Genomic DNA, 27,414 nt, shown 5'->3' with positions numbered 1-27,414 from the left:
ATGTGATATTGTTTCAAATGAAAGATTTTCCTATGCTTTCCCTGTGCAATTCAAAGGGCCTGATTTTGAGAATACACTCTGATAAATTGCCACAAAAAGCAATGATTTCCCCTGGCATGGGGGAGGAGAGATATGTCAGGCAGCCAGGTGCATGCACATTAGTCTGCATGCACTTATGTTTACTATCGGTGTTTTGTACTGAGTCCTTCTTTAAGGCATATGTTCTTTGATCTTGTGAACCAGGCTGGAATGAATGATGTCAGAGCAAATGGTAAGGCCGCTACTTGACCAGGCTTGCTAAGCTGTTTTCCCATTCTGACTCCAGACTTTCACATTAGGTAAGGCTGCCTTTTACTTCCCTTTTTCAGTCAATCTTTGCTCTCATCTTTGTACTATAATAACCCACAGAATGACCTCTGGTTCAAGCCATGTGAGAGGATAGACCATTATCCTTATAATAGTTGTTGCTCAAATACTTTAAGAACATTGTACATAAAGAAATATGTATGCTAAGGTATCGAACTTGGTTTTGCTTTTGTTGCTTATAAAAATATAAAGCATAGGCCTGATCCTGAGACGGGCAGCCAGCCACGTATCTTACTGAAGTCAATTAGAGTTCTAGATTTTCTGCATTTTGCAGGATCACTGAAAAGATTTTCTCCTGTTGAACTGCTCTGGACTCGGAATGTGCTAATCAACAGCTCAGGATCAGGAATTGTTGAAAGTTGCATTGGTTCAACGTGATCATATCCAGTGACAAGAAAGTAATGCAGATTTCTTATGAAGAAAGTAATTTTGTTTATTTCACACTTTCCCTAAGAGCTTAGTGTGTGGGGCTTCCTCTCAATTCATTCATTCCTTTTCCTTCTTTTTGTGGAAACATTCAAGAGCAGATTTTCTAGCAAATCTGATGAGATGAGAACAATGGCTCATAAACTGGTATAAAGAAAGGAAAGGTACAACAGAAATGTACAAACATACTGCAACTACTTATCTGCTATGATAAAAAACTACTAATTTATCTGCAGCACATGCTTTACTGATTACACCCTATCATGGCAAATGGTATAAAGTCATGTGTATATGAACAATCATACCCTCTGCTTTCATTTGTTAAAGCCAATTCTGTGATTTTAAAGTCATCATTGCTTGACTTTTAACCACACAGAGCACCAGTATAAAATGGCTTTGAGAAAATCCGATCAATTTAAACAGAAAAATGTGAATGATAACTGGAAACTGTTAAAGAATGTTTTATTAGATGGCATAAAAGCCAGACACTCAAAATAAAAAAAGAGGGCTACACTGATTTAAAAAAACAACAATCTGGCTCAAAAGGAAGTGAAAGCAACTATAAAAAATAAACACAATATTTAACAAATAGAAAAAAGGGAAAGTTGATAATAAGGAATATATAGTAGATGCTAAGAAATAACATAAGGAGAAAACTGTAGCCAGCAGAGTTAAGGACAATAAGGAGCTGCTAAAACAGGGCTGGGTAATAAGCCAGAGGTGGTTTGCCTGGGTTAGCCCCTGGCAAGCTGATGGTGCTTCATTTACCTGTGTATCCACAGGTATGACCACGTGCAGCTCCCGTTGGCCACAAATCACCGTTCTCAGCCAATAGGAGCCACAAGATGTGGCATGAACTGGGACACTACTTCTCACAACTCCCATTGGCTGTGAACGGTGATACATGGCCAACAAGAGCTGCAAGCGATTTCACCTGAGGACAGGGGCGTGAATAAATCGCCAGTGACCTGCCAGGGGCTAACCCTGGCAAATTCCATCCAGCCTGCGGGATTTTATTGTCTACCCCCGCACAAAAGTATTTGAGGCACAGTGGTATTGGTCTGTTACTAGCTGGAAAGTAACAGAAAATGCCATAACGATGCAGATAAGGCAGACGTGTATCATAAATGTTTTGGTGGTGCGGCTGGGAAAATTCAGATGATATAGTCCTATCACACATATAAATGCTGGAACCAGGGGGTTTGGCGGTGCTGTTGCATCCCTTAGCTTGAGGTGGTTACCATCAGATACAGGGTTTATAACTGGTTCAATGGCTCTCAGCAATCCCCATTATACAAAATATTCCAGCACCTCTGGAATGATGATGACAACGATGATGAAGAAATGCTGTCCATTACAAAAGTCATTCAGAAGACCGCTAGGCAGCAGCAATTAATATCAGATGTTTTCAGAAGAGGAGGTCTTGATAATTTGCAGGCAAGACTTTTTAAAAACTTGTCTGCGGCACTCTCTCTACCATTAATGTTTATTTTTAATGTCTTGGAACACTGGAGGAAGTTCCATAAGATTTGAAGTGAGCTAATATTGTGCCAATATTATATAAAGATAAATGGGGGTAACCTAGATAATGTAGGTCAGTTAGTCTGATGTCAGTCCTCAGCTAAATAATGCAATGGCTCATAAAGGACTAAATTAATAAAGCATTAATAGAGGGCAAAATAATTGATGGAAATCAAAACAGATTTATGGACAATAGATCTTGTCAAACTATACTGATAACTTTAAAAAAAAATGAGATTCATATTTTGTTGATATGGGTAACAGTAATAGACTTCTGCAAGGCATATGACTGTTGCCACATGACATTTTGTTTAAGAAATGAGAATGATTCAAAATCAACATGACATGCATTCAACTGAATAAAAACTGGCTGTTAAGTTTCAAAGTACAATTATAAATGGAGAATCATCATTGGACAAGTATGCTTGTACAGGTTGGACCTCTCCTTCCCTCCTCGCTGACAGCCCTAGCCATCCTCCCCCCTGCCAGGCTGTTGTGGCCCTGGCAGCCTGGACTGCCCAAGCTGCAGCCCCACTATCAGGGCTGCTGTGTCCCTGGCTTCGGCTCTGCTACCGTGGCTGCTGCAGCTGCTGCATTTCTGGCCCTAGCCCTCCTACTGCAGCTGCATCAACTATCACATCCCTGGCCCTGCTATTGGGGCTGCTGCAGCCACTGTTGTACTACTAGGGCTCTGGCGCTGGTCCTAGTCCCAGCCCTGCCAGGCTCCAAGCCACCAGCCCTCTTACTGCCTGGTCCAAGAACACCCATGGTCCAGTTGCCAGATGAAGGAGTTCCAGTTTTGGGAGGTCCAACCTGCAGTGGGATCCCACTGGGATCAGTTCTTGGCCCTATGTTATTTAACATTTTTATTAATGACTTGAAGAAAATCATTTCTGATGAAGTTTGCAGATGACACATAGACTGGGTGGGGGGGATGTCAAATGAGCTTGCTCAGCTCACAGTGGTGACTTTCCTGTCTTATAATCCGTGAAATCACATAGAAAGAATCTTTAGGGTTTGTCCTTAGTCCTCTTTTCTCCTATAGGTTTCCTAATTAAATAAGTAAGTAAAAGCTTTAAGACTTCACAAGGCTTTACAGCAGTGACATTATTCCACCAGGTGTATGGGTCATTGACTTACTGAAACATGTGGGGAAGTCTGTGTTTTCTGGGGGGAAATGTATGACTATTACTTAAAGGGCTGTGTGAACAGCGTGGGATTGATTACCAACCTTCCCGCAAGGGTTTTTCAGCCTAAGCAACTGAAGCATCAACATGTCCAGTCTATTCAGCTGCTCCCACCAACCAAACTATTACAGGGGGTGTGGTCGATTATGGGCCTATATGCTGCCACATATGTAAAACCTTTTATAATCGGATCAATTAAAACCACATTGGTATGTCTGAGGACACCTGCAAAGTCAAATCTATTACTATGGAAATATTGCTATAATTCTTGTTCTCATTTAAATTTGTCACTAAGCAAAATGTGATATAAGTGCAATCTGAGCCTCTGGTAGTCATTGTACGACAACTTCAGCACTCACCAGCATAGCAGACAGCTCTCATTCATGCCAACTTACATCTGTGTGGCAACCGGCATCCAGCCATGTCCCTCTTCTACCACAATCTTATCTGCACGTAGCTTTCCAACTGCTCAGAGCATTAAAAAAGATAGCTAAATCTTGACTTGTTAGGACAATATAAAAACATGAACTACAAAAAGCAAATGGCACCTGGAAACTGTCACATGACATATTGGAGAGGAAACATATTATTCAAAGAAGGTTAGTGGCCCATGACAAATGTATAAAATATAGTCTTTGGTGAGGACTAATCTAAGTGCAAAACTTTCTTCTGACAGGCCTGGAGGTTGGATCCCATTTTATACCCTGATGACAAGGTTTTGTGTCTCAGAAACTCTGAATGTGTTCCTGAGACACTCACAAACTACATTCCAAAGCAAGTCCTTCTCATGACAAACTCAAGAGGGACTAGCATGAAGATGACGTCTCCTGGTGTCTCCTGGCAGAAGTTGTTCCCTGCAGCAGGTATGTTATAGTGATAAAGAGCTGCAAAGCTGCTAGAATCTCTATATAGTCATGTCTGCCTCATGTTGTTATTTAGGATGGACTCATCTCTAGCTTCCAGTTAGGGTTGCAAGATGTAAAATGTCCGGTATTTTCTGTTTTTCTCCAATAGAAGGAATCTTGGAACATTCTTCCGCTGCCGTGTCTGGTGAGGGCGGGGGGATTTAAAGGCACTGACACACATTTTTTTGCACAGTTTTTTTTCTTTTTGCTCAACAACTTTGGTCCCTGTGTTCTTTTTTTTTTCTCCCCACCATGTTCGGTATTTTTTGTGAAACTATCTGGAAACCCTGCTTCCAGGACTTGCAATTTTTCCTTCTCTGGGTGCTGAGTTTTCATGTCCTACTGCCGTTATACCATTTTTGTTCAGCTCTTAGCCAAAACAGCAGTTTTTGCGGTCTAGAATCATATCTTGTACTCAATCCTTCTATGCACTTCCAGCTGGGCAGTAGTGTTCTAACAGACACCTCAGGATGAGATTTTTCTCTAAATTCATTTTCAGTAATGTTTGTAAGCTGTACATAACAGAAATTTTGCATTTTTAGAATGTGTTTCCATTATTTTAAATATAGTCTCTCAAGCTGAAAGCAACAAACCAAAAGAAGGTGCTGGTACTAACTCAAGCCCCATGTCTCCCTGCCAACTTTTGTGGCTTAACAAACCCATTTTCCTATTTTTAAAATGTTTCACTCTTTCCCCTAACCATACAAAACACTATACTAGAGCAGAAGCCAGAGTGTTAATACAAGGGAAACAATTAAATTGACTACACGAGAAATTCTGTCTCATGTACAAAAGAAGAAAACTGGGGGGAAAAAAAGAGGAAAAATATTTCTCCCCACCCTCAAATCTCTTTCAGCTGTAGCATTCTTAGTGCTTATCTTTAGTATATGGTATATCAATGCTGCAGCAATCAATTCACTGGCAGTCGATTTATCGTGTCTGATTAGACATGATAAATCGACCTCCAGGCGCTCTTCCATTGACACCAGTACTCCACCAGGATGAGAAGAGTATCTGGAGTCAATGGGAGAGCAGCCCCCTCTGACCTTACTGCATGAAAGACCCCAGGGTAAGTATGTCAACTTCAGATATGCTAATCATATAGCTGAAGTTGCATAGCTTAGATTGGCGGGGACAGGGATGGCGGTGGAGGGTGTAGTGAAGCCCCAGGCCTTATATATTCCTTTTAACAATGGTGAGTAAAAGTCTTTAGGCAGAAGGGCAAACTGTAACTTGGTGACATCTCTTTTGCGTCTCAAAAGAGGTGTCTGAATCACTCCATTCCTTTTGCTGTCCATTCATGACAAATGGGCAGCAACAACAACCTCTCAGGAAACTCACATTGCTCCCCAAAGTGTGCAACTTCATAAAGAAATGCTGATAACTTATTTTTTGGCTTTTGTGTAACCACCTGATGAATGTCTAGGTCACTTTGTAAATTTCCATACTCTTATCTGAAGCCATCAAAGAGTTCACCTTTCAGTATCCGCCTGTATCTGTTTGGATCAACAATCTAAGGCAAACAAAATTCAGCAGGTTTTTCGGGCTTGCAATCTCCAGCACTCCATTAACTCACCTTGGTGTTGTGAAAAACAAAGGCGATAGTGTTGGTCTTCCAGAAGGGCAATATCTTATCTACTCTGAATGCTCAGCTAGACAAATTCCATTTGGATAGTTAGTTATATTTGCAATTTGCCCTAAGGTTCCAACTGGACAGTGTATTCTTCACATTTTTGTCTACTAGTAATCAGCCACTTTGTACCCCAAAGGCAACTGAATTTCACTTGTGGGCGAAGTCATCTACACAAATAATTTTATATATATTTGCAAAGTACTCTAGGATTTTTTCTTGCTGTGTTCCTCTAATTTAGGACCAGCTAATTTGGGGGTAGGCCTAATCTGCACACACACACACACACACACACAGGCTCTGAGCCTGAGCCCTGCTTCTGTTCATACAAATCAATCTGACGTGAATCACCAAGCACCTGGTATGATGCAGGTCAGAGCCAAAGTCCCAAAGCCGTGTCATTTGGCTTCGTGGATGCAGCTCAAGCTGCATTGTCAAATCAGAAGATGCACATGTTAGCGTGGTTGTGAGATCTGGGTCCAACAGGTATAAACCCAGGTTTTCAGTTCAGTGTGGATACTTGAGCACAAGCATGGAAACACCCAGTTCGTAAGCCCTGGTCTCAAAGACTGAATGTACAATGGCATGCAGACCTACCTAAACTGGCCTAACAGTTGAGCAGAGTTAACCAGGCAGCAGAACAGTTGGCTGATCATCTGAGTCATTGGCCACATCATCTTAAACCCCATAAACTTCAAATGACATGTGCTTTCACTTAGCTCAGAACTTTGGCCCTCTGTTGGAATTTCTGCACAGTAAGGATACGTCTACACTAGCCACCCTAGTTCGAACGAGGGTGGCTAATGTAGTCATTCGAACTTGCAAATGAAGCCCGGGATTTAAATATCCCGGGCTTCATTTGCATGTTCCCGGGTGCCACCATTTTTAAATGCTCGGTAGTTCGAACTACCTGCCCGCGTCTACACGTGGCACGGGCTAGGTAGTTCGAATTAAAGCTCCTAATTCAAACTACTGTTACTCCTTCTGCAATGAGGAGGAGGAGTAATGGTAGTTCAAATTAGGAGCTTTAATTCGAACTACCTAGCCCGTGCCGCGTGTAGCCGCGGGCAGGTAGTTTGAACTACCAGGCATTTTAAAATGGCGGCGCCCGGGAACATGCAAATGAAGCCCGGGATAGTTAAATCCCAGGCTTCATTTGCAAGTTTGAATGACTACATTAGCCACCCTCGTTCGAACTAGGGTGGCAGTACCCTAACATAGCAAAGACTCAAGAGCAGGCACCTTTATTTATCTATTGTTTTTCTCTAGCCCCTGCCTCCATGATAGTAGCTGAGCATGGCACAGATAAATAAGATCAGTGTGCCGGGTGAATTCCATGCACTTGGAGAGGAGGAGGCCTCCTTACTCAGTCCAGCTAACTAGAACAGTGCTTAAGTGTCTCAGATGACGGTTGCTATTTGCCTATCTCACGCACACAAACAGCCAAAGCCTTCACTCTGGACATTTGAAATGAAAATGACACATATACCCAACCTCCAACCCTCCCTAGGCTGTTACAGTCTTCATTTACACATTTTCTATACCACCATGACTAGCCCTTTGTATCTCCACACTTTGAGTTAGGATGAGCTGCAATCCTGGACAAGCTCTATGCTCCATTTAGGCCCTAATCTGAGTCTGAAACAGCATGTAGGCCATGGGCTGGCATTCTGCACAGGAGTAGATTTCAGTCCTAGGGCTTTGCCATATATCCAAGACAAAACAACAGTAAGACAAGTAAGCTAACAATAGTGCTCTGCAGGACAGAGTCCTCATCCTGATTACTTGATCACTGATTTCCCTCTCTTGATACTTATTTTTCATGCAAAGAGAAAGCAAGAAAACTGGTTAGACCTGGCTTTAATGGCTATTTTGGAAGAACATAGCTTGGATTTCTTTCTACTTTCCTGCTATGGCCAGACTGGTGCTACGTAAGATTAGCAACGAGGGAGAGATGACAAGCTATAAAGATAATGAAAACCAAGTTCTGCCTTTACTTTCGCCCCCTGTAAGCCCATTAAAGCCAGTGGGGTTGCACGGGGTAAATGTAAGGATACAATCTGTCCCTCTACAATCTGTTATCTGTTCTATACTTCCAGAAAGAAAGCAAGATAATTCGTATTCAGGAAGGTGAGTCTTCAATGAACATCATCATAGCTTTTCTCACTCTGCACATCATTCATAGTTTACCGTAAAGGATCGCCCTATCCCAGGGCCTTTAGTTCAGTCTGGGAATTCTTTTTGGGTGCTTTTCCCTTTCATTTCTTACTTGAAAGAGAGTCCAGCTATCTCAGATGTATTTTAATCTCAGCCTTTAATTGTGGCAAAGCTGAGAAAACTATGGTTATGGGCTAACTCAGACATTTCCCAATGAACCCTTCAGCTGAAGTAGACTATCCTTGGTCTCATTTTAGCCCAGACTGAAACCTTGCCATCACATGCACCAACTTATCCTAAGGGCTGAATTTTGCCTTCTGAGTTCCATTCTATTTTCACCCAGAATGACCCCATAGAAGCCAGTGGAGTTACTCCAAACTTATATTTGTGTTATCGAGAGTTGGGTTGGGGCCTCAGCATTGGAAAATAGACAAGCGTGCACGAAGACCTGTGTTTGGGATGGCGTTATTTTGATGGGCATTTCTTAGGTGCTGCCACCTTGAATTTATTTTAAAAATATAAGCTAAAAACATCTTGCATCTTGAGGAGTGCTGCTCTCTCCTGTCATGGGACTCATTCAGGGTATGTCTACACTACAAAGTTAGTTCGAACTAACAGACGTTAGTTCGAACTAACTTTCATAGGCGCTACACTAGCGCTCCGCTAGTTCGAATTTAATTCGAACTAGCGGAGCGCTTAGTTCAAACTAGGTAAACCTCATTTTACGAGGATTAAGCCTAGTTCGAACTAGCTAGTTCGAATTAAGGGCTGTGTAGACCCTTAATTTGAACTAGTGGGAGGCTAGCCCTCCCCAGGTTTCCCTGGTGGCCACTCTGGCCAACACCAGGAAAACTCTATGCCCCCCTCCCGGCCCCGGACCCCTTAAAGGGGCACGGGATGGCTACGGTGCCCGTGTCAGGTGCAAGCCTGCCAGCACCCAGCCAGCAGACCCTGCACCTGGCACGGATCGAGCCAGTCACCCGATGCCCCCCAGCCCTCCCCCTCTTCCCGGGAACAGGCTGGCGGCTCCCGGGAGCTTGCCCGGGACCGCAAGAGGCGGACACCCGCCTGGGCTAGTGCGGACATCGTGGACCTTGTCCACGATCTCCGCACTAGGCACAGGAAAGTGGCCGGCTTGGGCAGGAGAGCTGCCAGCCTGGCCACCCAAGAGCAGGTGTGCATGAAAATCAAGGGGGTCCACTGAGACCCCCGACCCTGAGCCCTGAGCTTACAATGGCCGTCCTGGGTCAGACAAAAGGTCCATCTAGCCCAGTAGCCTGTCTGCCGACAGCGGCCAACCCTAGGGACCCTGGAGGGGATGGACCGAAGACAGTGACCAAGCCATTTGTCTTGTGCCATCCCTCTCCAGCCTTCCACAAACCTTGGGCAGAGACACCACTCCTACCCCCTGGCTAATACCACTCCATGGACCCAACCTCCATGACTTGATCTCACGTCCCTTTAAACTCTGTTCTAGTTGTAGCCTTCACAGCCTCCTGCAGCAAGGAGTTCCACAGGTTGACCCTTTGCTTTGTGAAGAACAACTTTCTCTTACTAGTTTGAAGCCAGCTACCCATTCCTTTCCTTTGGTGTCCTCTAGTCCTTCTTTATGGGAACTAATGAAGAACTTTTCTGTATGCACCCTCTCCACCCAACTCCTGCTTTTAGAGACCTCTATCCTGTCCCCCCTCCGTCTCCTCTTTTCTAAGCTGAGAAGTCCCAGTCTCTTTAGCCTCTCTTCATATGGGACCTGTTCCCAACCCCTGATCATTTTAGTTGCCCTCCCCTCTCCCAGTCTCTCTCTTCCCCTCTCCCACCTCCTTTTCCCAGTCTCCCCCAGTTTTGTTCAATAAAGACAGATTCCATTTTTGAACACACGTGTCCTTTATTTTGTACATCAAGAAAAGGGGCTAGGGAAGGGTAAGTGGAAGGAGGTGAGGGAGGAATGGGGCACGAGCCCCCGATGGGGAGGACTGGGCTGGCTCTGTGGGCTTCTCGGGGTGGAAGCTCTCCTGCAGCCCCCCAATTGCCCCCTCTTCCCAGATGGCAACCTGCGGCAAGTGCAGCCGGGCTGATGGCTGAGTGGTGTGATGTGCCCAGTATGGGTACTCCGGGCACTCCAAGCCAGGACTGGTTTTCAAGCGAGGCACCCCTGAGAACTGTCTGTCCGGGGTGGGGGTTGGGTCCCTTTAAGCGCAGCCCTCGGCTAGCCTGAGACAGCATCTCCATGCTCTAAGTCCTACTCTGATGCCCTGCCGGCACTGCTTCCGGCCATCCTTAAGCCCTCTTCAGGGTCCACTTAATGTGGACATGCTAGTTCGAATTAGCAAAACGCTAATTCGAACTAGTTTTTAGTTCTAGACGCGTTAGTTCGAATTAGCTTAGTTCGAATTAACTAATTCGAACTAAGTTAGTTCGAACTAACTCTGTAGTGTAGACGTACCCTCACTTAGTGCTCTTTGATATTCTGTACTGTTAGTTTCTAGAAAAGTAACTCTGGGGTAATGAAGAACATGCACTTTCCACAATTCTCACAGAGTGCAATTAGGTCTGGGAGGAGCCCCATGAGACTACTTCAGAGGTGAGTCCAAGTGAACTGAAAGGATGGCAATTGGTATAATGTGCACATTCTTCTGATCCTATCAGCATGAACTGTACCTCAATACAACTCCTACTCTCGACTCACTTAGACTTACTGATACCTGTGGACGTTTTCGCTGAAACTGACCCTCATATAGCTTGGGATAATGCCATTGAAGCCAATGGTATTTCACCAATGCTGAAACACTGTAAATGAGTTTAAAATCAGGCCTGCTGAATCTGAGTGAAAGAAGTCTAACTTCTTTTCAAGTTCTTTGTATTGTGCACACCACGCTGGCATCTGAGTATATAACGGAGTCTAAATCCATGTCTACACTACACAACCTGTGCTGGCATAACTTTGCTGGCATACCCCCTTGCATAGACACAACAGAAGGCAGCGTTCTGCTGGCATAGTAAAACATGTTAGTTATGCTGACAGAAGCACTCATTTGTTGTTTATCCTGGGGATTTTACTGGCATAAACCAGTTACGTTGGTGGAGGTGCATGATTTTTTCACACTCCTAGCCTACCTAGATATGCTTGCAAAACTTGATATGTAAATCAGGCCTAAGATGGGTGGAGGTCACATCTGAGGAATCTGGGGAATGGCAAGAAAGAAAGATTGACTGTGTGAAGAGATAGGCTAAAGAAGGCCTTCCTCTATTTTAATTGATTTCCGATTCTCAGCTTGTTTCTTAAACCAAGTTGCACAATAGTAAGTGGGACTAAAGCTATATCTATGCCAGATGCAGGAAGTGACAGTCCAGCCTGTGTTGCTTCCCACATCTCCCATTGCCTGGGAACAGCAAACTGCGGCCAATGCGAGCTGCGAGTGGCTATATCTGCAGACACTCAGGTAAATAAAACATCTGGTGGCCTGCCAGGTGCTAACTCTGCATGTCTGGCCTGTGGGCCCCTTATTGCCCACCCCAATCTATACAAAGGTTCTGAAGTGTGATTCTCTGCTTATGCAGGGTGTGTCTACACTGCACCCAGAGCTCGAAATAAGGTACTCAATTAGAGCTATGCAAATTGCATAGCTTATTTCGAGTTAAAATTGCATAGATTATTTCAAAATTTGGTGCTGTCTGCACAGCACTTATCTCAAAAATAAATTGCTATTCTGAAATGTCCCTTCTTGTTCAATGAGGTTTACAGAGATGTCAGAATAGCGAGCCCATTATATTTCGAAATAATGGGCACGCTCAAAAGACATGCAATAGCTATTTTGGGATACCTCCGGTACCCCAAAATAGCTGCAGACTCGTGCTATCTCTCATCGAGCTAGTGTGCATATAATTAGCAGCATAACCACAGGTAGTGGCAGCGAAGGCAGGCGGAACCATGTTGAGTACATATCTGTTGGCATCAGGGGTGGATCAAGAGCTGGAAGTTGAAGCAAAAAAGAGAAGAGAAATGTGATTACGTAATGCCGCTGGCCTACAGAACCACCCTGTAAATGATTTCATTCAAACAGGAATTCCGGATTTTCCCTTGATAAACTAAATAGATTAAAAATGATACACACTTTACACTTCCCTTGTCTACTCCACCATCTGCCCTAGTACCGCAACCAATCAACATTCATAAAATCAACCTGGAAAGTCCCAAAACATTATAGATTACAAAACAAAGAAAAAAACTGAAAGGAAAACCTGAAAATTACCCCATTTGTCACTGAATTTACCTCGTCACCCATGCCTGGTTGTATTTGAGTGTACATCACCATTGGTGACATGAGTCTTGAAGAAGCTTTAAGCCTGACTGCTTCAACCAAAAGATTTTTCTTGCAGCAAAGCAATTCCAGATGCCTTGCCTCCTGGTTGACATTATCTGGTAACCAAGAGAGACTAATTTATTTGCTTTGAAATGAGAGAGATGACATTAAAAAGAATCCTCATTAATTGTAAAAAGGCAGCCTGCTAGGAGGAATTTTTGTTTTCTGCCAAAATCTGGAGTGCTTTCTATTACTGCAATACACATGCATGAGTTTCCGGCAAACATACTAACTCAGCAAGAAAGCTGTCTGTAAAATCAGTACATGTAGCAAAAGAAATTCTGGTGACAGCATCATGCATTTAGTCATAGTCACAAGACAAAAGAACCCAGAAGGAAGTTGTCTTAAACGCCTTCTTTACCAAATGCTTCAGAAAGAGACATTAATATTTTTCCATACAACAATGAGGATTATTCTTCATTGCTTCCATCCATGATTTATAGCAGTGATGGGCAACCGGTGGTCCATCAAGTTTCTATGTATGGCCCCTGTGGCATTTTGTTTATCACTGCCCATGCGCAGATTGCCAGATTCTGTTGGTTTCTATTCACATCATTTTCCTGCCAGTGTTACTAAAGTGACACACACATAAAGCAAGGGCACCGGAAGTGAGATGCATGCTCATTGCACTCAACATTGACTGGGAGAGCCATGTGCTCTCTCTGCATCCAATCAAAGCATTGCTACACATCAGTCGGCACATCCCACCAATTCTAGGTACGCCAATTCTAGGTACTCAAGCACTACTCTATCCTGGGAGACCGTCTTGGTTACAACAATCTTCCAGCCCACTGAAATAAGAAGGCCACGCTTGCAGTCCACTCACTAACCTAGATTGTCCATTACTGATTTATAACTAGGATCTTTTGTAATCCTGAAGATTACAACTCCTGTTAAATTACAGTGGATTGGGATTATCTGTTACCAGGCAATCACTGAGCAATGTATTTGAAGACTGTACCTGGAAATAAAGAATGAAAGGCCATTAATTAATTAGAAATCATTCGTTTAGCTGAAGTGTGGGTCCAATCCTGTAATCTTTCCTTACACCGAACTTGCATTACCGGCAGCAGAGAATACAGTACCAATACACAGTACCATGTACAAGATCATCCCTCCCAGGAGACCTGAAAGTAGTAAAACTGCAGCCCTTTCACATGGATATATATTTCAAGGGACATTCTTCTCAGACTAGCCACATTCATTTAAAAAAGCATCAAGATTTCTCATCGAGAGTACACTAAGTATATGGTAGGTTTTGTTTTTGTTTTTTGCCAATGCTTCCATTTCTAATGTGAGCTAGCCAATGTGAGGAAATAAGCAGAAATCAAACTGAGATGATCCCGCTTAGCACACTGGTATTTGTCTAGTGCAGGGGGGCCATTGAGAGCAAGCTGGAAATTGAACTCAAAGGCTCTAGAGTCTCTTATTTAGTGAGTGATTACATCATTCTCAGTTCCTTATTCCCTGGCATGAGTATGTCACTCCCTGAAAGAACAGTCTTATATGAATACTTGATCATTGCTAAATCACATACAGTGCATGCCATTTTTTCAGGACTCAACTTGTTCGTTTGACCTTGTATTTACAGAAAAAAAACAGTTCAGGTCTAGCAGATCAATGCAGTCTGGAAAGCATTACCTGCCATAGGATACAAAATCTTCCATATTACTAAAAGCTAATAGTCCCCAATGGAGCTACACTGCTGTACATTAACATGGTGAAAATGTACAAATGCAGCTTGGGAACTCTAGGTTCTAACACTCAGGAAGTTGCTATTTCCATGAAGGGCTGCTTTTTCTAAAAACATTGGTTTTGTTTTTGTTTTCCAAATGCACTTACCCAGATCACAGTCAAAGGCAAATAGATTCATGTACTTCCTCAGGCATAAGTACAACCCAGATTGATAGTTTCCATAATGGCTTCTCTCTGCAGTAGTTATTAGCCTTCCCTGTCTCCTTCAGGGATGCCTGCCTCTGTTCTGATGGCCCCAGTGCCTTCTCTCCACTCAGGCTTCTTTGCAACTGTTGACAATTGACAACATGAGGAAAATAAAGACAAAGGAAAGAATTCTTTCCAATACACACAATAAATAGCTTCTGCAGTCCTCAAAGTGCTTCATAAAGGAAGATACTATCATTAGCTCCACTTTGCAGCTGGGGAGAATGGGGCAGAAAGCAATTAAATGACTCACCCAAGGTCAGTCAGCAGGCCAGTAGCAGAGCCTCGAATGCAATCCAGTTGCATTCCAGTGTCCTATTCACTGGGCCATGCTGCACTGGCCAAGGTAATTGTGTTTAAAAATATATTCTGAAATAAGGAGCTCTGCCTCCCACAAGCCATGGCTTTTACTGCTAATCACTTTGGCTACATCTACATTGGCATGATCTTGCACAAATACTCTTTAACGCAAGAGTTCTTGCGTTAAAGTATTTGCAGAAGAGAACGTCTACACTGGCATGTGCCTTTGCGCAAGAGATGTGCTTTTGCGCAAGAGCATCCGTGCCAGTGTAGATGCTCTCTTGCGCAAGAACGCTCCGATGGCCATTTTAGCCATCGGGCTTTCTTGCGCAAGAAATTTATGTTGCCTGTTTACACTGGCCTCTTGCGCAAGAACAGTTGCGCAAGAGGGCTTATTCCTGAGCAGGAGCATCATAGTTCTTGCACAAGAAGCCCTGATTTCACACATTAGAACGTCAGTGTTCTTGTGCAAGAACTCCCCGCCAGTGTAGACAGGCAGCATGTTTTTGCACAAAAGTGGCCACTTTGGTGCAAGATCGCACCAATGTAGACACAGCCTTTGAATTTGGAAGGCCCCCTCCAGCCAAGGATTTTAATAACCAATGTTAGAAAAGGGCTGCAAGCCAAATGTCAAACAGTTCAGCCCAGTGAGTGTTCAGTTGAAAGCCTGCTTTCCTAAAAAGCATCAGGAACACGGAGGCTATGTCTACACTCGCAGGTTCTTGCACAAGAACAGCTGTTCTTATCCAAGAACCCGCAGAGCATCCACACTGCCCGCCCGTTCTTGCGCAAGACGATTTACAGTACGGTGACAGAAGACAGGGCTTCTTATGCAAGAGCTACACTCTTTTCTAACAAGTGTAAGCCCTCTTGTGCGAGAGCTCTTGCGCAAGAGAGCAGTGTGGACCCATGGCAGAGGTTTCTTGCGCAAGTAAGCCCTATGGCTAACATGGCCAACAGAGCGTTCTTGTGCAAGAGAGCGTCCACACCGCCATGGATGCTCTTGCGCAAAAGCACATGGCAATGTGGACATGTTCTTGCACAAGAACCTGCCAGTGTAGACATAGCCACAGTGGGCCTGGCTCTCCCTCCACTCACACTAGTTTTGAAGCAGTGTAACACTTGGGGCATTTAGGGAGTTACTTCTGATTTGCACCCGGCTGAGCAACACAGGTGGATCAGGCCCCAATCTGCTCTCTAAATCCGCTTTGGTAGGTCATTTCAAAACCAAAAAGCTTGATCTCTGAGGGCTCAATCTTGGAAGGGGCTGAGAAATTCTTAGGAGGTGCTGTGCACCGTCAGTTCTCACTGGTTTCAATTGGAGTTGGGAGCAGTCAGCACTATTCAAATAGGTTGTTATTCTTCAGAATCAGCCTTGGAGTCCCTGCAAGCACTCTGCCAGGCCTTCCCTATGCTCCTTTCCTGGGAATGCATGGTTTCTCTCCAAGCATGCTCACATTTCCTCCAGCCTTGGTGATTCTGAGTATTCACTGTCCTGAGCAAACAACGCTATTTCTATGCACTGAGGAGAGCTGACTCCTCTGACTTGGCCCAGGTCTGCAACACCTGTGCCCCCATTGCTCCCACAGGGATTTCTTCCTGAATATTGGATCAGGATCAATGAGACTGTCCAATTTGTGCCTGATGTCCATATGGTTGCTATACTGTAATCAATGCTTTTAATTTCTAAAGCTGCAGAGCAAAGCAGCAACTCCAGTATAAAATCCAGAACATGCTCTATCAGACACCAACACAGGCATTTTTGTTTGGTCTCAGGAAAAAAGCTAGCTAGAATATTTTGCATTGGTGCTCACTGCATCCCTCACTTGGTGAAATGACTGCTCACAAGCAAGTTGTCCTTTTGGTTTCTGACTGTTTATTATTCTGGGGTTAATACACAGGGGCACCTCCAAGCAGAGCTGCAGATCAATTGCAATTACTATTGATTGTTTTGCAGCCAGGAAACCCCAAACACTTTCTATTGTGTGTTGACTCTGCCTCCACTTGGTTGGCAACACTTTTAGGTCTGAGGTTTTCTTCCAGGCAAACAGGTTTGGTAAATTGTGACACTTTGTATTTCTGTACTGAATTATCAGGAACAGAGAGTGGTCAGGTTGGAAAAATGTAAGTACCTTAGCACACTGGGGTATTGTGTGGCAAGTTGTTTTGCTCTGTGTGCCACAACTGACATAATCCATGACATGACAGTTCTTATTTCTGTATCGTTCTCTAACTGATGCTGCCATGTTGCTGGCTGGAGTACTTGTTTTTGGAAAGTGGTACTTTTGAAAGTCACATCCCAGCTTGCTGTTTGGTTGACAGTGCATAGCTAGGTATTAGGTCACTCCAATGACAACCCCACACGACAGTCAGCGATATACAATATGGCACCTAAACACCATTTTTAGAACTCATCCAAACACTCAAAATCTCCAAATTCTCCACTTACTAAAGAGAGAAAGATCATTACTTTTTTACTCTATTAATTCACATTATTAAACACATTTAAATCTAAAAGGCTGAATTGCATTAAATGTGCTTTAATGTCTTTGATATGTTTTCTAGCACCAACCTTTGACTTTAGGGAGCAAATCTGCACTCCGTTACAGGGATTCTTCTTCCACGCACTCATGTTATCAAAAGCACAGTCCAGCCAAAGGGGTTTCAAAATCTATCCACATTTTCATGCCAATTTTTAAAAAAATTCGCTCATGTTGCCAGAAGTGCCAGTGACCACACCTGCAAGTCCATAGCCCCTCATTTCGTTCAGCCAGATTGAGCAACCCTCTTCATTGCATGGCCTCTAGATAGAATCATAGAACCATAGAGCTGGAAGAGACCTCAGAAGGTCATCAAGTCCAGCCCCCTGCTCTAGGCAGGACCAACCCAACTAAATCAACCCAGCCAGGGCTTTGTCAAGCTGAGACATAAACACCTCTAGGGATGGAGACTCCACTACTTCCCTAGGTAACCCATTCAAGTGCTTCACCACCCTCCTAGTGAAATAGTTTTTCCTAATATCCAACCTGGACCTTTCCCACCACAACTTGAGACCATTGCTCCTTGTTCTGCCATCTGTCACTACTGAGAACAGCCTCTCTCCGTCCTCTTTGGAACCTCCCTTCAGGAAGTTGAAGGCTGCTATCAAATCCCCCCTCACTCAAGGAGGGGATAGCCCCTCCTTGAATCTGTGAATCTCCCAGGGTGCAGTTACACTGCACCTCAAGATCAAAATAAGCTACACAAGTTGCATAGCTTATTTTGAGTCAATTTTGAAATAGCTTGTTTCATAATTTGGCACTGTCTATACACGCACTTATTTAAAAATAAGTCGCTATTCCAAAACATTCCTTATTCTTCATGGAATGAGGTTTACGCGACATCGGAATAGTGAGCCCGTTATATTTTGAAATAATGTGTGTTTTCAAAAGACACGGAATAGCTATTTCAGGATACCGGAAGTATCTTGAAATAGCTCCACTGTGTATACGTAGCCTCACAAGGTAAACCAGGGCTCAGATGGGTGAAAACACATACAGGAGCCTTCCAGGAGATCCCAAGGGACTATGCTGGAGACTCAGTGAGTGGCACTCTGTCCTCTGAGCCAGGGCAAGGAATTGGGGGTGAATTGGATTGATTCATGATGGGCCCATTGGGGCTGTCCTTTTGTGCTCTGGAATCTAAGCTGTCATTTTAATACAAATCAACAACAGGACTGAGGTCTCTCCGCCTCATGTTTGTTGGAGACAAACTTCAAATGATGAGTGAAAAGGAAACTCAGTGATCTGTCTGCTCCTCCAGCCAGGCTGAAGCCACTGCACTATGAAAGGGATGTGACCTTTTCCCTAAGCCTTTCGGTGGATTGTCATTGATTCAATGGATTGCAGGGCACTGAGTCACTTTAGCTGCTGCCTGTATGTTATACCCAGGGAAGCAAACAAAACCGCTGCAAACTTCGGAGCAGGTGCTGCTGGGGAGGGGACCATGTCTTCCTCCTCTCCACGTGAGAGAACTGCTAATTACTATTGTTATGTGTTTGTTTTACAATAGCACCTTGGGGCCCTCCTCATGGACCAGGACTCCATTCCTCTGGCTTGAAGTGGTTTCCATCACACACAGGGCTTACAATTTGGTTCAGTGGCTCTCATCCCTGCTATACACATTCCTTGCTTCACCACCCTGACTCCATCGTGCTACGTACCATGCCATGCAGCCTGCGACAGAGGGAATGGTGTCGCCCCATCTCTTTGCTAGAGGAGGAGAAACCTGGATGGACGCTTCCCTCTGCACATGGATTTGGGGAGAGGTGGGAAGCCCCATCTGGCCCTTTCTTTCAAAAGCAAATGATCTTCTGCTGGAAGTTGCCATAGCAACGAAAAGCAGTGCAATTATTTATGCCCACTTCATAACTAGTCCTTCACCTTCTCGGCTGCCATTGCCCAGCGTTAGGCAGTTTTCACACTACCGCCCCAAATTCAAAAGAACCAATGTGCCCTGGCTGGCCCTGCTCTGACAGAACTACAGAGGGCTGGGAGGAGGAGACAGTACACCCCCAGACACTCCTATGCCCTTCCAGCTTGCCTCTTCCCGCCACCACACACTCTGCAGAGCAATGTCAATTGCAATGCAGCACTTAGGGAAGGACTAGCTGATGTTCACACAACCCTGGCAGGGGAGGTTCAGCCATCTAATTGCTGGCCTCCACTGGCCTGTTTCTAATCTAGCCCCGAGTGCACATTTACTGGAAAGCTTTGCAGCAGGCTCTTTGCTTTGCACACAGAAATAGCTGTGGTGATGGCTGTGGTGAGACTTGTCAAAGCATGTTCGACAGATAATTGCCTTCCCTAGCTGATTTCTGAGAAATAATCCACATTCATAGAAACAGCTGATCTAACTTCTGCCTTCTCTAGCAGTAGGTGACCAGCACTGGACAGAAAAAGATCATTTTGCTACATATAAATTTCCTGGATGTCACTGTGGTCCATTGAGCAGAAATACACTGTAGAGCCTCACATTTACCCCTTTGCCTAACTGCAGGAACATCAGTTTCCTGAGTAGTGTTTTTTAAATCTTGGCTCACACAGGCTTCTTCACCTGATTATGATGCTCTCTGTAGTTTTATGATCCTGATATTTATATCCAGAAATACTCACAGCCAGATTGGCAGCCTGTCTCAGACCACGCATGCTTTCCATGTTTGCATGCTTATTTTTCACACAAAATTGGCCACAGTGTGTTCCCTATGCTCCATCCACAGTACTTTTAACCAGAGAAGTCTGCCTGTAAGAGGCCATGCTATGACAGGATTCAAGAGGGAGCAACATACAGAGTGAGGGACATGCTCTGTTATCTCACTCACTCATGACAGACGATTTAGATCCTCAAACTTTTGGAGACTTTATGGGGATTTTTGTTTGGCTGGTTTTTGAGCTTTTGGAGATGGGGGAGGTAGTGGCAGAATGGAATCAAAACAGAAAAGAGAAGGAATTAAATAAAAAAGTCCCCTTTTGATTTCAGGGAAATTTTACTTAAGGGGGATTCTGGTTTATACTGTTGCAGCCATGTCCTGAAGTACATTTAACAAATAATCCCCAGGCCTCGTTTACGGGATCAGAATATTATTTAACTCAAAATGGTTACTGTACTGAACAGCTAAGCTTTAATTCAAATATTCTGATTTTAAATTAAAGAGGAAAGAAACTGCCGGGCCATGCAGAGGCATACATAAACCCTTACACTTTCTTGTCTGCCCGAGCAAAGACATCCCACAATCTCATTCACCCTACTTAGCAATGTGCCCCTTGTCATCATCCTGCCAACCTCTCCCCACCAGGCTTCCACCTATTTTACTGAAGGAGCGACTGTGCACAGGGAATGCCCACACACCCGAGAGCTAACAGGGCAGGGAGCCCTGGAGGCCCTGTGAGAGCACAGTGGTGTCCAGGGATGAGCAATACGAGCAAGAGCAGGAGCCTGCTCTTACTGAGATCAGTAGCAAATTGCTCACTGATTTCAATGCACTGAGCCTGAAGACATGGTGATATTTTATGTTAGTTTCTTTTCACTTGTTCACAGCTGCAGCGTATAGAACACATAATATCCTTTAAAACAGCCTGTGAGCCCTCAAGCAGCTTCCAGTGGGGTTCTGTGCTTTAGAAGCTGCCAGAATCCCACCGGAACATACAGGTAGATGGGCCTTGTGTAACCCAAGAACCTACTGGGTGTGGTTCACTGTCCCATGTAGTGGCACTTAGACCACTTACAGAGAGCAAGAGAATGAGTTTCCTCTAGAGCCTTAGCTCAGAGCCAGCTGGTTTTATAGCTCCAGCTGTAGCAACACAAACACTAAGCTCCAGCAGTCCCAAGTTTGGTTCCACCTATCAGTGCTGTATTCAGCAAACAGTTATTTGGACTCCACTGTATCTGCATGGCTCAGTCACATCATGTTTACTGTGCAAAGAGCAAACAACAGAGTAACCCCTTTCTCCTTCCTTTCTAGGTGCACTGTGGGTGTGTGCATAGTCATCTGAGGGGAGACAGAAGTGGCTGTGTTGCTGGCAGCCAGTTTGGAGATTCTGAGCAAAGGAGCCTGCCAAAGCAGAACTATTTGCATGGGCACTGTGTGGTTATTGAAGAATAACTGTGGTGAGCCTGCAATTCCGCCTCTCTCTAGCTGACTGTCAGGCAGGGTAACCTATCAGGGTGCAAGAGTTTGCATTCTGCAAAGTCAGACACTGAGCTCCAGACTTCAGGGAATTGCCTATCTGAAGATAACTGCACAGTTATGCTTCTGTGAGAATGGACTGTTCGCTGCATGCTGCTGGGCCAGCACAGTGCCAGTGCAATATTATGGGTGGTAATTTCTACTAGGATTTCATTCATTTTGTTCATTGGGCAGGGCTGCAGCTGGTTTTGGCTCACCATCCCTGTTGGTGCTGTTTCAGCCCTGGTGAGCTCACATCCTCCAGCATTTGCCCTTTGTCCACTCCATCCTGAAGTTCTGCTTTGGTGTCTGCCTCTGGAACATGAGGAAGGCAAGGTTTGGAACACTCTCTGCTCCAAACTGAGCTGATCTCTCTTTTCTTCCTATGCTGGCTGCTCCTTGCAGCTGGCCCAGAAAATCATGGCAGTCAAAACTCTATTGCTAATGAGTGGAGGAGTGTTCGCTTCCGCAGCTCTCCTGAATGGTAGGGGCAGCTGTTACATTTGAACCCAAACTTCTCCAGGTTTTCAAGCACATTATATCTTTTAAATGCAATTAACCATGGCCCACATTTACATAGCTTTGAGTGGCCTCCTACCTTGTCCAAAGTGTAGCAAAGGGGGCCCACAAAGATTAGTTTTAAGCAAAACTAACCAAAATAGGCAAGTGCCTGGGGTTTTTCTGCTTTTCTTCTTTTGCTCTCCCTTTAAAACTCCAGATGTGAAAAATAAATATTGAAAGGTTATCCTTTGCGTCTCATGATCAGATCACAAGTTAGCATGTGATTCCAAGAAAAAAAACAAGTCTTTGTAGCAGATGGTAAGTACAACTAGTAAACTGTTAGTGCTTGTTGTACCTGGATGTTTGCTGCCAAAGCTGGATTCTTTATGCATCTCTGAGGCAAGCAGAACTCATGATTCATCAGGATTTAATTCTAATTAAAGCAAACTGCACACAGAGGAGTTCCGCTGTGGATTTGCATTTCTAGCAGTTCTGAACAGAGTGTGAGTAGAACAATAAATAGAAGCCTTCAGTCATTGTTTTATAAACAGGCTTCAGTTGCATGAATGGCAAGGGCAGGTTTTGTCACCTTTTAAACCACATACTGAACAAAAGGCACCTTTAATCAGCATTTCTTCTGGTAACATCTGAGAAAACAATAATTGTATTTTATAAAACTGACTTTCCTTATGTCCCAGCCATTCAAGATCCAGTAAAACAATTAATAGCAAATTATAAAAGTATAATTAAAATATTGCCATCCAACACAGCAGACAAATAGAAGGCTGCCCAAGGAAAAGAGGAAGGGGAAAGCTTCTTAATATGGGGGAACCAGTGTTCTTCCCATACAGCTGACTTCTGCCAACACAATAAAATTAGGTGTCAGAAAAGCATGTGTTGTCAGCTCTGCACAGATTGCACAAGGGATTTTTAGATTTCACTTGGGACTTGTGGTGAAGTTCTGTTTTCCTTTTAGACTTTGAAATCTCAGCACATTATCCAGAACTGGAAACCTCCCTTCTTTCTAACAGCTTGTTTCAACTTTCCTCTAGACGGGTCTTTTAGAGTTCAGGACTGAAAGTTCAACAACTGCTTTCTAATTTTCTACAGTCTGTAACACATCATCAAAGTCAAGATAAACAACGACCTGATAGTGTATAACCTGAGTTACAGTCCTGTAATTCCATTTTGAAATGGTTGGTGGTGGATCCATCACTCCTATCCCATCCCATCGCTCTGCCACTGAAGCACACACCCAATACATCAGGCCACAAGCAGTATCCCAGGAGGAAGCATTGCCTACTGGTCAGATCACTGGACTGAGACCCAGGATTCTATTCTATGTTCTATCACTGGTTTACTGAGTGACCTTGGAGAAGTCACTTCACCACCCTGTACCTTAGTTTCTACATCTGTAAAGGGTGGGGGGAATAATGCTTATCCCCTTTGTCAAACTTGAGGCCTGTAGATAGTGTGGCTGTAGACTTGTATTACCCAGAATTTACAATTAGAATGAATCTCTGCTGCAATACGAGACCGTCGCAATATGAGGTCCACAAATGTGGATTTGCACTTTGCACGACCATGATCCAGACACCCGACTGCAGTCACCCCAGAGAAAGGAGAACTTGCTGTTCTATGGGCAGGAGACTGGCTACTAGCCTCCTCCAGCTGAAGTCAGTGCTCTGTTCCCCATCCATTGTGATCAATAACCAGTATGCTGTACAGGAAACAGATGGCAAGGAGCTGACCCAATGACGGAGAAGGATGAGGCAGCTGTCCTCAAGGCTAGGGAGCTCACTGCTGTTGCTCCCAAGAGGAGGCAGCATAGAGCACTGATGGTCAGGGACTCTCTTCCAGGTATCCATTCGCCAGCCTAACATGACATCCTGGGAAGTGTGCTGCCTTCCTGGAGCTCACATCCAAGCTGTTATGGAAAGGTTGCTGAGACCCATCCTCCCCTCTGACCACTACCCATAGGACCAGTCAGGGCGACTGCCCCGGGCCCCATGTTTTTTGGGACCCCACGCTGGCTGCCTCAACAATCCTGTGGACGGGAGGGACCTGGGAGATGACAGAGGTCTGGCGCAGCGATGGCAGCAGCAGGGATTGCTTCCCCACATACACACCCCACGCGACGGGGTCCAGAGTGGCCCGACAGCCTGCTCCTCCCTGCCACACCACCCTCTCCCAGCCAGCTGTGCTCTGCTTCACCACAGCAGCAGGAAGTAAAGCGCCCCAGTCTGAAAGTGCCCCACTTCCTGCTGCTGTGGAGAAGCAGGGTGTAGCGGCTGGGAGAGGGAGGTGGGGCAAGGCGAAGCAGGCTGCCAGGCCACTCCAGCTTCTGCTGCCTCAGTGAGGGAAGGCCAATCCCTGCTGCCATCCCATGCCAGGCCCTATACTCCCCTAGATCATATTGCTCAGGGGAGGGGCTAGGAGCGGAACAGGATAGGGCAAAGGCAAAGCAGGGGTAGGGCTTACGGGCAGAGGTGAGGTGGAGCAGAGGCAGGGCGGGGGTAGGGCTTGCAGCCAGGGGGAGGGTTGCTCTGGCCCCTAGGGACGGCACTGCCACTGTTCCATGCAGCGTATCGACATGGGCATTAATCATACTGCCATTAGGACCCTGTGTAGATCAGGGACTACAGGCCTGTGGGAGTGAGGGTAAAGGGCCAGGCAGGGATATACTCATCCTGGAGATGAATTCATGGCAGGATCAATGGGAGGGCTTCAGCTTCTTCAACTTTTGGATGCTATTCCAGGAAGCTGGGAAGAGATGGGGTCCAAGAAGGCTAGAACAGCATCTGTGTGCACTGACTCACCAACCCAGTGAGGAGGGCTTTGAACTAGGTTCCAAGGGGGCAAGTGACAAAAGCCCACATGTAAGCATAAAACCAGGCCCCTTTAATGGAAGGCTGGATGTTAAGGGGGATGTGGACAATTACAGTAGACTCATAGGAGCTGTGAAAATGGTCAAATCTGCTCAACATCGTAGACATCTGTACACACATGCAAGATGTACGGGGAATAAATAGTTAGAACTAGAAGTGTTAAAATATAAGCTAAATTGTGACTTAATTGGCATCAGAGAAACTTGTTGGGATAAATCTGGTGACTGGGATATTGGCATGGAGAGGTACAGCTTCTTCAGGATGGACAGGCAGGGGATAAAGAGGAGGTGTTGCAATGACATAAAAATATAGACACTTCCTCCGATGTCCAGAAGATACTGGGAGGCAGATCAGCTGAAAGTGTCTGGGTAAATATAAAAGGGTGAAAAAATAAGAGTGGCTTGCCTTGATCACCAAACCAGGAAGATGAGGTGGATGCGGCATTTCTAGAACAAACAACAAACATATCCAAAACACAAGACTTGAGGGACTTTAAGTACCAAGACATCTGTTGGAAAAGTAATATGGCAAAATGCAATATTTCCAAAAAGTTCATGTACTGTATTGAGGATAGCTTTTTGTTTCAGAAAACGGAGGAAGTAAACGGGAACAGCCATTTTAGACTCAATTCTGACCAGCACGGGAATTGATGCAAATCTGAAGGTGAAAAGTAATTGGGGTGAAAGCAACCATGAAATGATAGGATTTGTGACAAGGCAAGAAAGAAGTAAAAGCAGCTGAATAAGGACAATGGACTTTAAAAATGCTATTTTTAACACACTTAGTGACACATCTACACTGTGGCTGTGTCTACATTGCACACTTCTTGTGCAAGAACAGCTGTTCTTGCGCAAAAACTTGCCAGCTTTCTACACCGCATGCGTGTTCTTGCACAAGTAAATTTACAGTATAGCATTGGAAAACAGGGCTTCTTTCGGAAGAGTTATTCCTCTCTCCACGAGGAATAAACCCTCTTGCTCAAGAGCTCTTCCACAAGAGGGCAGCGTAGACAGGCAACATTAATTTCTTCTACAAGAAGCCCCTATGGTTAAAATGGCCATCAGAGCTTTCTTGCGGAAGAAAGCGTCCACACTGCCATGGATGCTCTTGCACAAAAGTACATCTATTGTGCAAAAGCACATGGCAGTGTGGACACACTCTTGTGGAAGACTTTTTGCACAATAATTTTTCCGCAAAACAGTTCTTGTGCAAGAAGCCTGCAGTGTAGACTTGCATTTTTATTTTGAAATAAGCTATTCTGGAAGAAATACTCCAAAATAGCTTATTTCGAATTAGCACATCTACACTACAGGGAAGCCGAGGCAGGCTTCCCTAATGTGGATGTGATCTCTCGATTTAGAGCCCCAGGAGGCACTGGGGAGTAGTTACTTTGAATGGCCCTGGGGAGGAGCTATTTCGAAATAGCAACAGTGGAGCGTCCACACTGCTGCTATTCCAAAACAGCTATTTTGGAATAGGCATTATTCCTTGTGGAATGAGGTTTACAGAAGTCGGAATCAGCAGTTGGTTATTTCTAATTTATTTGCTGTGTAGACGCAATGGAATTGCTGTGTAGACGCTCGCACTGTTATTTCAGAATAATGGCCGTTATTCCAAAATAATGCTGCTGTGTAGATGTACCCTAAGGGTGTATCTACATTTGCTCTCTAATTCGGACTAGGGATGCAAATGTAGGTGACCGAAATTGCTAATGAAGCGGGGACTTAAATATCCTGCGCTTCATTATCAAGATCTCGCCCGGCGCACTGTCTGAATCACAGCTGATTTGAACCAGGAAGTGCACGCCGGGATGCAGTAGTTTGAACCCAAGCCCTCGGTTCACACTAACGTTACTCCTCAAAAAATGGAGTAACATTAGTTTGAACCAAGGGCTTTGGTTCAAACTACTGCATCCCAGCACGCACTTCCTGGTTCGAATCAGCTGTGATTTGGACAGCACGCTGGGTGAGATCTTGCTAATGAAGTGTGGGATATTTAAAACCCTGCTTCATTAGCAATTTCGGTCGCCTACATTTGCATCCCTAGTCTGAACTAGGGAGCAAATGTAGAAATACCCTTAGAGAACTGATAGGTGAAGTCCCATGGGAAGAAAATCTAAGGGATAAAGGAGTTGAGAAGAGCTGGAAGTTTTTCAAGGAGACCAGACTGTGAAGGCACAACTGCAATCTATCCTGAGGTGAAAGAAAGAGAGAATAGTAAGAGGTCAATGTGGCTCTGTCAGGAGCTCTTCAATGAACTGAAAATAAAACATGAGCCTTTTAGTAGGTTTGTCTGACTCAGCATCAGACTTTCCAATAAAGGGGAACAAGAACAGAAAAACTTTACAGAGAAAGTGACTCAACCAGGGTAGAAATAACTGAATTAGAAATATCCATTAAATGTGATTATTGGTTAGAAAAAGCAGAACTGTTGTAGGACAGTCAGAGTCCCACATCCAGGTTATTTTGTTTGGGGAAGAGGATCAGTGCAACTCCACCTTTAAACTCCCACTCCACCACAAAAATCTG

At 44.6% G+C, this 27,414-nt stretch overlaps 1 long non-coding RNA gene across 1 annotated transcript; it reads left to right on the top strand.

Moving 5' to 3' along the window:
* On the top strand, positions 1-21,646 carry LOC142818318 (uncharacterized). Its single transcript, XR_012895774.2, has 3 exons — positions 1-338; positions 4,177-4,363; positions 21,294-21,646. It is a non-coding gene; the product is annotated as an uncharacterized LOC142818318 (long non-coding RNA).
* Positions 21,647-27,414: the final 5,768 nt, after the last annotated feature.

The sequence above is a fragment of the Pelodiscus sinensis genome, chromosome 14 (genome assembly GCF_052426305.1).
Source record: "Pelodiscus sinensis isolate ZL-2025 chromosome 14, ASM5242630v1, whole genome shotgun sequence".
In the NCBI taxonomy this organism is placed as follows: domain Eukaryota; kingdom Metazoa; phylum Chordata; order Testudines; family Trionychidae; genus Pelodiscus; species Pelodiscus sinensis.
This window is presented reverse-complemented; position numbering and strand designations above follow the sequence as displayed.